The following is a 16,367-nucleotide window of genomic DNA, read 5'->3' as shown; positions in this document are numbered from 1 at the left end:
AAAAGGGATTTTCTACCACTCTCTAGTGCCTGAGTCAATTTTCTAAAAAATTAAGCTCCAATTTTTAAGCCAGAAATTCCAAATAAATTATGGAAGTCTCTCCCCTCCTACTGAGCCCAGCACAGAGATAAGACATGAAGTAGCAGCACCGTAGCTCACTTTGGTAACTGATTCGTTGCAACTCCTTCTTGGTAAGAGCAGTGACTCATTGTGTGCCTCTCCTGGTTTTAGTGTCTTAGATGCCAGAAGACTGACTGGACTGTCCCACTCAACAAATCTATGATGTTGCTTTGCTCTTAAATGAGTAAAAAGACCAGGAACAGAGTGGGAGGCATCTTTTCTGTGGATCAATGTGTTGTTTTTCCATAATTGGTGATCAATTAAAAAAAAAATCTTTTTTAAACCCATCTATATTACCCTTACCAGTGGTACTTATTCTTGTTGGCTAGAGTCAGGGATAAAACTCTGTGGTCCATGAGACACTTCAGTAACCTTATAATAGACCCTCATTTTCATTTAAACTGGCTGGAAAAAATTTCACTTAGTGGCAGCAAATATTGCATTAAAGCTAAGACTACAGGGGCGCCTGGGTGGCTCAGTCGTTAAACGTCTGCCTTCAGCTCGGCTCATGATCCCAGGGTCCTGGGATCCAGCCCCAGGTTGGACTCCCTGCTCAGGGAGAAGCCTGCTTCTCACTCTCCTTGCTTGGGTTCCCTCTCTCTGTCAAATGAATATACAAAATCTTTTAGAAAAATAAATAAAACTAAGGCTACACAAATGTTCATTATTTGCATTAATGGATTAACTATTTCAGGGACCTCCTCATGGCTCTAAATCAATCATATTTGATAAGAGAAATGACCGTGATGATGTTATCTGCTTTGATTCTTCAGCGGCTGATCATTCATTCATGCGTGTGTCTGCTTGTATCACTCATTAAGCATAATTGAATACGGCACTTGCCAATTACTGGAGGCAAGGCAGTAAGAATACCACCTGTATAGAGAATTCAGATTTAATCTTAAACAATGAGAAAATTAGTATACATACTTTAATAAATGGGATGTTTGGGGCTACAAAACCAAACCAAAACAACAACAAAAAACACCAACTCAATTTAAAGTGTCTGAAACAATAACATAAATTGTAAGCTTTCCCCAGAACTGTAAATTACAGATAGGACTGGGTAAGGCTCTGCTGTACATCTCTGAAATTTCCTTGGCTCTAACTTGTGTTCACTTTGTCCTCAGTCTTCTCTCCAACCTCTAAGATGGGAGTTCTTTCTTCATATTCCAGAAAGAAAAAAAAAAATCTCTTCCAACCTTGGAATTTGTTCTTCTATTCTTTTTGGGGGGAGGGGGGTAATGATTTTATTTATTTATTTGTAAGACAGAGAGAGAAAGAGAGAGAGAGAGCTTGTACAGCAGGAGAAGGGGTAGAGGGGGAGGGAGAGGGAGAGAATCTCAAGCAGATGTTGCACTGAACTTGGAGCCTGATGCTGGGCTGATCCCAGGACCCCGAGATCATGACCTGAGCTGAAATCAAGAGTTGGGCACTTAAACAACTGAGCCACCCAGGTGCCCCAAAACTTCTGTTCTTTATTCAGCTTAGGTTACATGCCCATCTTTGGAACATTAACAGCAGCCAAGGGAAGACCACACACTGAATCAATTACCAGTAAGAGTATGGGATTACTAGATTTGGTTAAGAACGGTGGTCCTCAAATTTACCTGTGGAACTCCACCTGCAACGTTCCTAATTGAGTAGGTCAAGGATGGGGCTTACGGATTTGTATTGCTAGCAAGTTCCAGTGATGCTAATGCTCCTTGTTTGGGGATCACACTTTGAGAATCACTGGTTTAGGCAAATCATGATCTACCTCAGGAATTGGGGATGGAGTTGGCTCCCTTGAGCCACATGGGCTATGTGAGTATCTGACCAAAGTTGAGGTCCAGTTTGAAAGAAGAGGGTTGAAAAGAAAGATCAGAGGACAACCAACAGCATCTCCTACACTTGTTTAAGCAAGAACATGATAATGTCATAGATTTTATACGTTATTAAGGATGCAAGATCAAAGAGTGATCTAAATTAGGAGGACATGGTAACATGATTATAAGGACAAAGAATTTTCCGTTCAAGATTACACCATAGTTCAAATGATCAGATCTTTTTAATCAACACGGATGCAAGATGTAAAATTTCTAAGGAAGGCGAGCATGGAATTGGACCGAGTCTCTAGACAGAACAGTCGTGTTCCCTCTCTGGATAGCCTCTCCTGGCTTTTGGAGTCATTATTGTCTCTTCAGGCCTGGTGTGTAACTGCTAGGGCAGAGCCATAAGCAATTTGCTTAAATCCTTGTAAGGATGGTTTTTAACTAGGGTACCTTTTATAGGTGAGGGTGTAAAAAAGATTGATTGGTCAATCTTGGTATCATTTGTATCTGCCCCCATTCGTCAAATCACAGTAAGAGAAACAAATAAGTGTTTCCCAGAGTGTGCTGCTTAAAATTCCCCAGTGCCAAGAGATGCTATGAGATACTATGAGGATAAAAGTTTTATAAGCAAATGAGTGTAGGAGACTTGAGCTTGCCTATGCACATTAAAATGTTAAAAGCTCATAGAAATTCCCTAGTGGTGAAGCCCAAATAATTTTGTTTTAATACATTCCCCAAAGCTATTTGGTCACGGGAGCCTTTTTGCTGTTCACATATGGCAGGACTCCTGTCTTGTGGAACGCACTTTTGGAAATAGTGTACAAAACTACTTAAAAACGTTATCAAAGAAACTCTCTTCCCATTAGGAACCACTCCAAGATTTGCCAAACTTCTCTCTAAAAACAAATTCACTGATGCCTAATCTGAATGTACCATCGTCAATTTCTGGGTATTTCACCCATGCCGTGATTAAGCTATGATCAAATCTAATAAAATGATTTTCATAGGACTTCACTGCTAATTCCTCCTTTGACCACTACATACAGACAAAATGAGGGCTGCTAATGCCTTATACATAACAGATACTTAAATATTTTTAAAGGTGTCATACCGCTGAGGAATGTAATCATGAACACACAAAGCCTTGTATGTCATCAGTGAACATTCTGGTTGAATAGGACTTTAGCAATTTGACAACTTCAAAATCTGCATGAATAATATGAGGTCTCCAATCACCAATGGTCTTTCTTTCTTTCTTTCTTTCCTTCCTTTTTTCTTTCTTAATGTGTTTATTTCTAGCACATTCAATTCAATTGTTTCCTAAACACTTCCAGAATGAATGCCTATGAGATTCTAGGGTCTCCACTATTTCTAGTTTGTTACTTTCATGTTGAGAACTACTCATAATATTTTAAATGTTAAGACAGTTTCTTTTTTTTAACTTCAAGAACTACACTCGATGGTTTCGGTATAGTCTAGAAGAATAAACCACCAGTAATGCTAAACGGCATGCTGTCATGATATTCTCATTCAATACCTTCATTTACTCATATTTTACTTCCAAAACCCATCTGAAGAGGCATCTTATTAGGTGCCTTCTGAAGGTCCCTCCTTCCACTAATCTCCCTTTGAGGCCTACATAATATAAGGGAGGACACGCTAGTGCCCCAACATTTTTCCCCAAAGTGTTTACTTCTGTTTTTAAAAATAGTTTCTCCCGTTCCCTTGCTCGTCCCAAATTGGTACATGAAGCTTGATGATTGCACAGATGAAATGCATAGAGTGAAACCCTGCAATTATGGTAAAAATACGTACTTAAATTTAAAGCAGTTAGTTATCAAAGACAAATGGAGGCAGGATCCTGCACCAGAATGAGTCTGCTCAATATTGACATAGTGAATTGTCCCAAGGAGATTAAACTGCAACTAGAAAAGCAGGCGGAGGAACCGTGAGTGACAGGGGCTTTATGGGGGGGCGATGCCTCCCAGGGGGAGAGTTCATCTTCTTACTCAAAGAGACGACTTCAGGGATCACGTAACTTGAATTCCCTGTGAATTCAGTGTCATCTTAGCTCGACCAGCTCTGGAAGAACATATTAACCTCCGCTTGTGATTTTCAGAAAACCGTTCTAATTTAGCAAGTAATTAAGGGTCACATGCAAGATAAAGAGCTAGATAATCTTGGATTACCCACAGGAAGCTTTGTCTCCAAGGCAACCCCCGGTGGAGGGGCTGCTAATGCAAAGGCCAGTCGGTTAATGAACTGGGAATGGTAACTGGCTCCCAGACCCGTTAGAGCCCGGGAAATAGAAATAACAATTATTTGCTACTGAATGATTCAGTGATAGAAAAGAAATGCTTCAAAAGCCATAGTAGGCTAAACCTTTAGAGAAAGGATGTAATTGTCACTCTTCTGCTAGATCGAGTCTACAGATGTAAAATCAGCTTCTCTTGAATCCAGGCTACGCCAATCTTTATTTATGAATTTTAGACTTGTCTCCAGCTGAATTCTCTGGGTCCAGGACTTCCTATGACCTAATTACCCCACAGCCTAGTTTCTCCAGAGGGCCAGCCTCAGTAACTATACCAGGCTGGGAGATTGGCCCAAGGGACCTTTGGAAGAGGAGACAAAGGTAGCATTGTGCATCAGAGGCTTTGAAATCTCACGCTGAGCTAAAAAATAAGATAAGGTTGCACAGATAAGCACCGTAAGAGGATTTCTGACCAGGTTGGTAAAGGTGGAAGGGAAGGGTGCTGAGGACCTAATGAGGAAGTGCTTTGGGAAGGTGGGGACGAAGAGGCAGCCCCAGGAGGAAACCTAAGTGGGACAGGTTGGAGACCTACGGCACCTCGCTGACTCCTTAAGGGGCCGCATTTTCCCCAGTGGCCGAGGTTGGGTGTTGTGTTCATTTCACAAAGTTTTCTACAACTCTGTGAGCCCTGTTCACTTCCCTCCTTCAGAAGCTTACTGAAACGCATGTCACACTCAACTGTATGTTCTGTCTCGGCTGCCCTTGGTTTTGGGACTCTTTGCTTGTGATCATGCATATTTTGTCAATATTCTATGAACAGTTACAAAGAATCAGTTGTGAGGTGTGCACTGTGTTCTATGCTGGAGGTAGCAAGATAAATGAGATATGGTCTCTGACAGCGGGAGTCCCCAGACTGGTGAAGAAGACCGGTGAGCAAGCAGGAACACACTGTAAACCCCGAGAGAGGGAAAAGCAGCTGGATGTTGCTTTTACAGGGGATGCCGAACGTTCTTGGATATTTAGTAATAAGAAAGAGAGCTAGTAGCATGTAAGATGGTTTATTGTGAAGGCCAATGGCATGGTAGACTAAAACACAGCACTCAGGGAAACCTTGGCATCAAAAATTTCAGCTCATAATCACTAAATGAAGAGACAGACGAGAAGCAGAGGGTGATGAACTTCTGGGTTAAGGCAGAAAAGAGTAAAGAGCCAGGAAGATATTCTAGCAAAGATTTACTACAACCTCCTTCCCAGGAAAGTCAGCCTAGTATGCTGTGTTTTCCCCATCGCCGAGGTAGACCCTCCACATTTCTGAGCATTTCAGGACAGATTTGAGTATGTGAGAGATGAAAATGATCCGAAAATGATCCAAAACTTACCAGGTTTAGATGACAGGAACTGGAAAGAGACAATTCACTTTAAGGTGACACCAAATTGGAAAAGGACAGATTTCATGGTTTTGGGGAACAAGTCTTATGAGTCCACAAAACAGAGATATACAAGCTGATGGAATTTATGAACATTGTGTGTTTCTCCAGGAAGCTGTTTTCATGATAAAGGAATGAATGCCCAGTGTTGGGGGGAAACAAACAAACAAACAAACAAAAAACGAGAAAGGCAAAAGGAAACCTGATACAACAAAACTCACAAGGCTCTGGGGAGTTGAGACCCAGATACGATTGCTGAGTGAGAAGCAGGGCTCCAAGGAAGGGCCAAAGAAATTCAGTCTTTAGCCTAAAGGCAAAGGAGAAGAAAGAGATACCAGCTCCACGGAGGAAAACTGAAAACATTTCGTGGTATAGTGGAGACACTCAAGTGAGGAAAACCTGCTGCTATGTCAGATGGGGCTGGGGAAGGCTCTTAGTAGGGGTCGAGGACACCAGGGTGAGATGCTCACTCCGCCCACACATGTGCACTGTAAAGAGAAATGGGAAGGGTGGAGCTAAGGGGGCTTCCTACTTTCCCTTCCGTATTAGTAAACAGCTGCAAAAAGTACTGGGGTGGAGAGGGGAGCAGATACAATACAGAAGCCAGTTGGGAGGTAGAAGTAAACGGAAGCCTTTTGTCTGATGACTATTTAAATGGTCTGGAAGTATGCAGGAAGGTGCTCTGTGCCTATAATTATGGTCATGATTTATAACCTTCTCTGGGTTAAATTTCAGATATGCGTCACCACATCTAAAAACCATAACCAGGGCCTAAAACTGCAATCAACTGATTAACTCACCTGATTACCATTTATTATATTCCTCTATGTGTCGAGCGCAGCTCCAAACCTTAGGGGTATAGCAATGAGCCAGACAGAGGAGACCTTGTTCTCACGGTGTGGGTGTGTTACACTCTCTTAACAGGAGATAGACAATAAAACTATCAACAGATTTCTTTTTAAAGAACATTTCAAACTGTGGTATCGATAAATGCCGTAAAACCCAACAACAATACCAAAAGCCAACAGAAATGGGATTGAGAGTGACTGGTGGGGCTGGGTGGGCAGCTGGAGGGCTCTGGGAAGGCCTCATAATGGGGAGACATTTGATCTGAGGACTGAGGCATATACAGGCAGCCAAGTGAGGATCAGGGGACAGAGTGTCCCAGGCAGAAGGGACAGAAAGTGCAAAGTCCCTGGGGCAGGAAAGCTGTGGCTTGTGGCAAAACAGAAACCCAGAATGACTGGGGTGTGGTCCAAAGTTGGAAAGGGGTCAGAGACGATGCTGGGAGATGGCAGGTTCATTCTGAACATGATGAGGGGTTTGAATCTTATTCGAATTACAGATGAAGAGTGCTGGAGTGTTTTCGGCAAGTGACTACTATAATCTTCCTCTGTGATCTGTGTCACATTAAATGAATCTCATGGACCAGTGGTCCCAGTATCATCCAGAAACTTGTTAGAAATGCAGATCTCAGGGCACCTGGGTGGCTCAGTGGGTTAAAGCCTCTGCCTTCAGCTCAGGTCATGATCTCAGGGTCCTGGGATCAAGCCCTGCGTGGGCCTCTCTGCTCAGCAGGGAGCCTGCTTCCTCCTCTCTCTCTCTCTGCCTGCCTCTCTGCCTACTTGTGATCTCTCTCTGTCAAATAAATAAATAAAATCTTAAAAAAAAAAAAAAAAGAGAAATGCAGATCTCAGGGCGCCTGGGGGGCTCAGTTGGTTAGATGTCTGCCTTTGGCTCAGGTAATGGTCCCAGGGTCCCCGGATTGAGACCCACTTTGGGCTCCCTGCTCAGCGGGGAGTCTGCTTCTCCCTCTTCTTCATCTGCCCCCCACACACTCATGTGCTCGTATTCTCTTTCTCTCTTCCTCTCTTATACATGCATGGGTGCAATAAATAAAATCTCTAAAAAGAAAGAAATGCCAGTCTCAGATCCCTCCCCAGACCAGGGGAATCAGAATCTGTATCGTAACAAGATCACCAGGTCTTCGCATGTACATAAAACTAGGAGAACCACTGCTATCATCATATTCATGCTTTAAAAGGACTCTAAGCACACCTAGTAAGGTGGCCACAATTAAAAAAAAAAAAAAAAGAAAAGAAGGGAGGTATAGGTAAGGTTGTGGAGAAGCGGGAAGGCTCATACATTGCTGATGAGAATGTGAAACAGTGTGGCGTTTTGGGAACCAGCCTGCCTATTGCTCAACCATGTAAACGTAAGTTATCATGTGACCTACTCCCGAGGTCTCCAAAAGAGTTGCAAACAGGTGTTCAAAGAGAAACTTGTCAGTGCATGTTCATAACAGCACTATTTGCAATAGCTGAAAGTTGGAGACAGCTCAAAGGTCCATTAGCGGCTGAAGGTAAACGAATGGTAAAGTATTCAGCTAATGGTGTATTATTCAGCCCTAAAAGGCATGCAGAGCGCATGTGTGTTACAATACACATGATCCTTGAAAACATGTATGCTAAGTGAAAGAAGCCAGACACGATAGGTCACTTACTACATGGTTCCGTTTATAAGAAGTATTCAAAATAGGCAAATCTATGAGGACAAAAAGCAGACTGGTGGTTCCCGGGGGCATGGGGGAGGGAGGATGGAGAGGATCTGCTTCCAGAGTATAGGACTCCCGCTAAAGGTGATGAAAAATGTTCAGGAGCTAGACAGTGGTGATGGTTGGACAACTCTGTAAGTGCACTAAATGTCACTAACAGTAAATTTTATGTTATGTGTATTGTACTATTATTTTTTAAATGGACTGTAAAGAACAAAAGTGGGGGGCACCTCGTGGCTCAGTGGGTTAAGGAACTGCCTTTGGCTTGGGTTGTGATCCTGGGGTCTTGGGATTGAGCCCCACATCGGGCTCTTTGCTCAGCAGGGAGCCGGCACGTGGCTCTGCCTGCTGCTCCCCTTGCTTGTGCTTGCTCTCCCCCCTCCACTGTTTCAAATAAATAAATTTTTTAAAAAAGAACAAGAGTGGAAAACACATCAGATGGTACTTCTTCTAGGCTACTTGTAGGTGCGGCCTGTGGTTGCTAAGTGGTGTTTCAATTTTGTAGCATTTCATTGATGAGCAGCATAGTAAAACCTTGAAATGCACCTACATTGTTTTGAGAAAACAAGCTCATGGACCTCATAGTACCTCTTGTTGAAAGCTAAAATTAGAATGTGCTTGGCTAACTGAGACATGAACCAAGTCAAATGCAGTTCAGCAAGGTCAAGCAAGGGAAGGTAGAGTCAATGAGGGTGGGAAAGCGACAAAAGGTATGAGAGAGAAAAGAAATCAAGGAGTTAGAGGCCATGGCCAGAGGGAGCTCTGTGGACAGAAAGTCAATTTCCACAACTGGGTTCACGTATGAATGAACTGCAGATCACGCAGAAACCACCAGGCTCCCTTTGCCATGCCATATGCAATGTCATTCAGACACATTCTCAAATTGTGCTTCCAACTCTGGGGTGGTAACTCCGGAAGCATAGGAGAACGATGACTTGGTTAGATTGAGATTATGAACACCCGGGGTACCTGGGTGGCTCAGTCAGTTGGGTGGCTGCCTTCAGCTTGGATCGTGATCCCAGAGTCCTGGGACCCAGCCCCACGTTGGGCTCCCCACTCAGCGGGGAGTCTGCTTCTCCCTCTCCCTCTGCTCCTCTCCCCGAACCCCACTCATGCTCTTTCTCTTTTTCTCACTTTCTCTCTCAAATAAATAAATAAATAAATAAAATCTTTAAATAAAAAATAAATTTAAAGGAAAGATTATGAACACCTATCAAGTGAAGTTTTGCAAATCTGTTCATTTATTTGTCGCCGCCCTTTTCCCATCTCCTGCTCACCTATTTGAGAGCTCTGTCTGCCGTGGTCTTGGATCATGCTACCACCATTTATTGTGTGTGATAGTGGGCCAGTCACTTAATTTTCTGTGCCTCTGTTTTCCCATCTGTAAAATGGGGACAGTGATTCAGCCTTGGGCGAGTGTACTGAGTCAATGCATGGGCAAGACTCGGAGCAACGCTTGGAACCTGATTCACTCAATCCCATTCACTGCGATTACCGCGACTCTGCAGGGTGCTGGGATGGTGGAGTGCGTAAGACCTTCTCCCATCTGCGGCAGGGCTCGCATCTGGTAGGGAATCCACAGCAGTGCTGCCTGGCCAACACGAAGTAAGAGGCAGGCACAGAGTGCTTTGGGGTCCCAGAAGGACTTCAGTTCTGCCTGGGTGGAACCGTGAGGGTTCAAAGACTGGGGAACATCTGAGTGGATCAGAAAAGGGATCACTGTACCCAGGGGGAACGAAACATAGAGATGTCAGAGGGGATGAGGGTGTCATCCCTGCAGATGCGTGGGAGAGCTCCCAGCTTCCGGAGGCGGCCAGTGATTTGTGGCATTTCTTGGCTGTGGCTACCTCACTCCAGTTGCAGACTCCGAGTTCACATGATCATCTTCCCTCTGTGTTTCTGTGTCTAATTTGATTCTTCTCATAAGGACACTAGTCATTGATTAAAGTCACCCTAATCCCTGATGACCTCATTTTAACTTGATTGCCTCCGAAAAGACCCTGTTTCCAAGTGAGGTCACATTCATAGGTACTGGCGGTTAGGGCTAGAACATATCTTTTGTTGGGGGCGGGGAGATACAATTCAACCCACAGCAGGGCCTGGTCCATTAGACCAGGGGAGAGACGCACATAAATACATATTTTACATGGATTGTTCTGGGGCTTTGAAATGAGGCGTCTGGAGGACCATAAGATGCTAGAGGACCAGTTAGGGATATTGTTACTGCAAAACAGTGAGCACCTCTGAGCCCTGGACAAAGGTTATCTTGGAGAACGTGGAGCCATCAGAAGCACGACCGACCTTGTTAGGATTTTTGACAAGAATAGTTCATAGGCAGTGAGGAAAGTGTACTTCTATGAAGAGACACATCATGTCTGGTTTGGAGCAGCCACTGATGATTCTTTCCTCCATCCATTATTTCATTGGGTTTGATAAGATGATGACATTCTTTTTTTTGGGCAAATGAAATATGTTTAATAAATATTTCGATCAAAATTAAACTAAGGTGGCCAACAGACACATGAACAAGTGCTCCATATCACTCTGCATCAGGGAAATACAAATCAAAACCACAATGAGATACCACCTCACACCAGTCAGAATGGCTAAAATTAACAAGTCAGCAAATGACAGATGCTGGCGAGGATGCGGAGAAAGGGGAACCCTCCTACACTGTTGGTGGGAATGCAAGCTGGTGCAACCACTCTGGAAGACAGCATGGAGGTTCCTCAAAATGTTGAAAATAGAACTACCCTATAACCCAGCAATTGCACTGCTGGGTATTTACCCTAAAGATACAAACATAGTGATCCGAAGGGGCACATGCACCCGAATGTTTATAGCATTGTAGACATTGCTGTTTATAGCAGCAATGTCTACAATAGCCAAACTATGGAAAGAACCTAGATGTCCATCAACAGAAAAATGGCTAAAGAAGATGTGGTATATATACACAATGGAATACTATGCAGCCATCAAAAGAAATGAAATCTTGCCATTTGCGACGACGTGGATGGAACTAGAGGGTATCATGCTTAGCGAAATAAGTCAATCGGAGAAAGACAACTATCATATGATCTCCCTGATATGAGGGAGAGGAGATGCAACATGGGGGTTAAGGGGGTAGGAGAAGAGTAAATGAAGCAAGATGGGATTGGGAGGGAGATAAACCATAAGTGACTCTTAATCTCACAAAACAAACTGAGGGTTGCTGTGGGGAGGGGGGTTGGGGGGGTGGAGTTATTATGGACATTGGGGAGGGTATGTGCTATGGTGAGTGCTGTGAAGTGTGTAAACCTGGCGATTCACAGACTGTACCCCTGGGGAAAAAATATATTATATGTTTATAAAAAATAAAATTAAAAAAAATTAAACTAAGGTAAAAACCAAATATATGGTAAGTAAATGCTACCAAAATGATCTAGAAGCAAAATAAAATATGACAAACCAAAACCAAGAACAACAAAACCATGTCTAGGTAAGAGGGTCCTGTCACGGAGGACCCTCTGTCTATCTGAACTTATGGATTAAACTTTAGAACGCAGTCAAGTTCTGTCTTCTCCAGGAAGCAGTCCCCATTACTCCCAGTGTGCACCAGGATCACTTCTGAACTCCCAAATTCTGCCCTCTGCCCTTAAAGCTTCTCTTCTCCAGAACAGCTTTAGTCCCTTCTACTGCTGCCCACAGGCCATCCTGTGGAGCCTTTGGCATTGAGGTCCTCTTCCTTCGGCTAAATTCCCGTTGAGCACTAGAATCCTTCTGGCAGAAAGCGCCCTCCCAGCCATTCCAGATGGGAGGCCTCATGCTCCTTCCTCCCTTCCATTCCTGCTGCTGTGTTACCTCCAGGCTGTCATTGCCTCTCTGATACCTGTCACCTGCCACCTGCCAGACTTTGCCCTTCAAACGTGCACTCCCCCAACCCCCTTCAGAACCTGCTTAACACGAGCTGGTCAGATCACATCTTTCCCCTTCTCTGACATCACAGAGCACAGCCCACACTCCAAAGAGGTTTGAAATGCAGGGACAATACAGTTAAACGGTTCCAAACCAAAGAGTTAGTTCCCAGGCATTATCGGGAAATGACCTCTCTGTTTCCGTTGCTTGCTTTCATTGTTTTTCTGTTTGGTGGTATTATTTTGAACTCATGGTTTTTGATGTATTTGATGCATTTTAATCCATTGCATTTATTCTCTAACCTTGCCATTGGCATGATCTGCGAGGAAGTCATTTACCTTTCCGGATCTTCCTCTCTTCCTTGTCCAATTGGGAGACGTGTCTCTGCGATCTTCAAATTCCCCTCTCATGCTAAAATGCTGAGATTTTGGGGGCACCTGGGTGGCTCAGTCGGTTAGGCGTCTGCCTTCAGCTCAGGACATGATCCCAGGGTCTGGGATCAAGCCCCAAGTTGGACTCCCTGCTCAGTGGGGAGCCTGCGTCCCCCTCTCCCTCTGCCTGCTGCTCCCCCGGTTGGTGCTCTCTCTCTCTAATTAAAAAAAAGAAAATCTTTTAAAAAATGTGGAGATCTTAATTTCTGGCTCTCATGTGTCTCAGTTCATATAAAGGTATTTTCCCATAGAAGTCAATTGAATCATCGTCTAAGTTGTTTACTTTCTATCTGTGCAAATTATTTTATCAAATTAATCTGTAAAACAAAAACATTGTCAGATGACTCATTCTGTTTTTTTTTTAATATTAAAAAACACAGCCACTGAACTGATAGAGGCCACATTGATGGATCCCGCTGCTTGCTCTTTCAGAAGCAGCCGTCAGCTGGCAAACAGCTTCCCCAGCCTCCTGCTAAATCATCTGCTGAGGATCTGCAGACCATGGTGTGTCCTTCCTCCCTCTCCCTCCCCACCTCCCTCTGTCCCCCCTCCCCCACCTGGTCATCCCCCATCCTCAGGCTGCTCAGTTAATTCATTAGAAGCTGCTTTAATAGCACCTGAGGGGAGGCTTTGCTGTCTGCCACTGGGCGGGAGCTCAAAGCACCTGCCTCAGTGTCACCCGGAAACCTTGGTGAACGTGTCCTCCAACGCCCACACTCTGGCCTCGCACGCTGCTTTCCCCCCACAGCATTTATGACAGCATCAGGAATCAGAGCATCTCTGTGTAAATCTTTGTGCGACACCTGACTCCGGCCCGGGACAAGAAGTTCCGTGAGGGCAGGTTGTGTGGGATTTTGCTCACCTTCATGTCCCCCACACTCCACTCAGGTGGCCCTTGGCAGGCATCCCAGGACTTGTTGGCTTCATGGGCGACCAAATGTGTCAATCTGATGGAGATCCACTGGGACACGCAGAGACCTTCCTCTTGATTTTCAAACTGTCCATGTAAGATTAGAGCACGATGTCCTCCCAGCTGGCGCTGACATCGCAGGTCTAGGTGTCAAAATATGCGTGCAGATTTGTGTGTGTGTTTTCAACGGACAGTGGGGTCTTGCTGTTCTAATCCAAGGTACTCAGGGACTTCAGAGGAGGAGACTGGCCATTTTCTGGTTCAGTGGGACTGCATGGTATTTGGGGAAAAAAGCATTGACTTGGTAGGCTGAAGATCTTGTCTGGTGTGGACTCAGCCCCTCTCGGTGACCTGGGTCATTGTGAGCTCCTCACTTCTTCCTCTGCAGACCAGTGGCTCCTGTTAGGTTCTTTCTAGCATGGCAATCCTAAATTTCTCCATGTGGGGAGTGTGGTCTCACCGACGTAGAGCCAGGGTACTGGCTGGCTCAGGACACAACTAACAGAAACGATGTTCATTCTAAATATCGTCCCCTAAAAGAAACTTTTCCTTTGGGTCATAATTTTCAGACCAGATGCTGCACAATCATTGTTGCCTTTTACGAGTCTGTCTGCTTCCCGGGTTTCTGTCTCTCCCTGAGTCTCCTTGTGTTGGCTTTAAGTTATTGACACGCAACTGCATGCCAGGCTCTGTTCCAAGCACTTGACGTGTATCAGCTCATTTCAACAGGATAAACTGCGGTCGCCCTAGGGTTTGCACATGTCACGTGCTCACAGTGATAGGCTGACCTGTGGCATGTCAGCTTCCTATTTCTTTGACCCATGCCTATGGCGTGGCTGGATTTTACATTCAGGCGGCATGGAAAAATAACTTAAGCACTTGAATACTTAAGAGGGAGTGGAAGACAAACCACAGGGCTATGCCTTCAAGTAAGTTTTCAGTGTGTCAGGAAATTAACCCTCAAGGAGGGTTTGACAACGATGAGGTAATATATAAAGCGCTAAATCCTTTGGCATACTTTCTAAATCCTCCAAGAGATCAGGGAATGGAGCATCAAAAGGCAGCCCCAGGTAGCCCATGTTCTCCATGCTTATCTCCAAGTCCCTCTGGCCCTTCCTTTCTGCTGGGTCCTGTTACGCAGCAAGACAAGCCAGCCGCCCTGCCCGCCAGAAGGTGATTCTGGAAGCCCACTGTTCTACAGCACGCCTCTCCTCCCTGCAACACACTTGGCTCTCATTTCTTTGCTACTTAAAAAGGTAAACAGTTAGGGGTGGTGGGGGTAGGGATAGGCCGGTTGGGTGATGGACATTGGGGAGGGTATGTGCTATGGTGAGTGCTGTAAAGTGTGTAAGCCTGACGATTCACAGACCTGTACCCCTGGGGCCAATAATACATGGGGCCAAAAATACATTATTTATGTTAATAAAAATAATTTTTAAAAAAAGGTAAACAGTCCCCTTGACTGAAGATATTAAGATGCCATTTTTCTGATGATGAAAGTTACACAGGTTCATTCTAAAGATTTGGAAAGCCATAGAAAAGCATAAAGAAAAAGCAGAAAAAAAAATCAACACTTTCAACTCTCAGAGGCACTCTTAGTTAAGTCAATGCTACCTTCTTTTCACTAATTCTTATTCCTTGAAGGCATATAAATGTTTGTGACCACGTTTCACCCCACGCCTGGGACCCAGGTGTAGTTCTGTTGGCAAATCACACCCAGCTGGTGGGAGGAGAACCCCCGCCCCCCGCACCCGTCTGAGAAGGGGGACAAAGGTCGGGATGACACAGGCCTGTCTCAGTACAGTCTCTCCCCCACAGTTTTGAAAGGGAGCCAGGGAGTTGGAACATAAAGGTTTTAGCCTGAATTCAGCCCCATATGGGAATGAAAGGACGGGCATAGCCGGACTCACCAGTGATTCCTGTTCTGGCTAACCTGGGAAGATGCTCTGGAAAGATCTGAAATTCAACTCTCTCCATCCATCGATCGAGCCCCTTCCTCCCTGACCAAACCTTTCCCTTTCACCCCTCCTGGACACACACAGATGACAATATTTTTTTTTTTTTTGGTGGTCTGACTACACTTTATAGTTCTCTTTTTTTTTTTTTCCTTTTTGGTCTCATTAACTCCACTCCCTCAGTCTCCCCAGATTTTCCAATGATTAAAGTAGTGGGCTTTTAAAAAAGGCCTCCAATTAGCACCTCATCAGCTCCAATTAGAGGAGACAAAAGCAGTGTAAAGATAACTCAATGAGAGAGGCCAGCGCAACCTCATGTAATCACTTAAGACAAGCATTGAACATTCTCTTTGCTAACCACGCTGGGCCTATTCACCTTTCTTTCTTCCTTTTGGAGGCATTTAAGACTGTTTTGCTGGGAAGACAGGCCTCCCGGGAGTCTCATAATTCCTTACTCAGAGGCTACCTGTTTACAGCTCCGGGAGCCGAGGACCTAAACAATCTTATATTGTCTGCCCGACGCTTCCCTAAACTTCAGCCTCTCTAATGGCCAGTTCCCTGGGAGCAGCCGAATCAGTTAAAGCCGGGCTTTATGCTCACAGAGGGTTCTCCTTGGAGTATCTTCTAATTACACAGGAGGGCAACAATGTATTTTTTTTCAATGAGAGTTCTTTGGAGCAGTTAATTTGGTGCCTGTACTAAATGCCCCCAAACATTAATTAGGGTGGAAGGAACCCTAATTTCCTCTGCAGCTTTCCCCTCCACTTACTTCCCTCGCTTTCACATAGGCCTGGGTGAGTCTCCATAATGAAATTACCTCATTAATGCCTTTATTCTTCACAGTAACTCATTCAAAACCGACCATTTAGCTTTAATTTAATGCTGTCAAAAGGAAAAAGGTGCATTCATGGCTTTGATTAGCAAAAAAATTCTCCCCCCCCCAAGGGGCGGACAGATTTAAATTATGAAGATGGTAAGTAGTGAGTTATAATTGGGCACAAGCAGCATTTT

This window comes from Lontra canadensis, unplaced genomic scaffold (assembly GCF_010015895.1).
Source record: "Lontra canadensis isolate GAN:19392208 unplaced genomic scaffold, GSC_riverotter_1.0 scaffold82, whole genome shotgun sequence".
Lineage (NCBI taxonomy): Eukaryota > Metazoa > Chordata > Mammalia > Carnivora > Mustelidae > Lontra > Lontra canadensis.
This window is presented reverse-complemented; position numbering follows the sequence as displayed.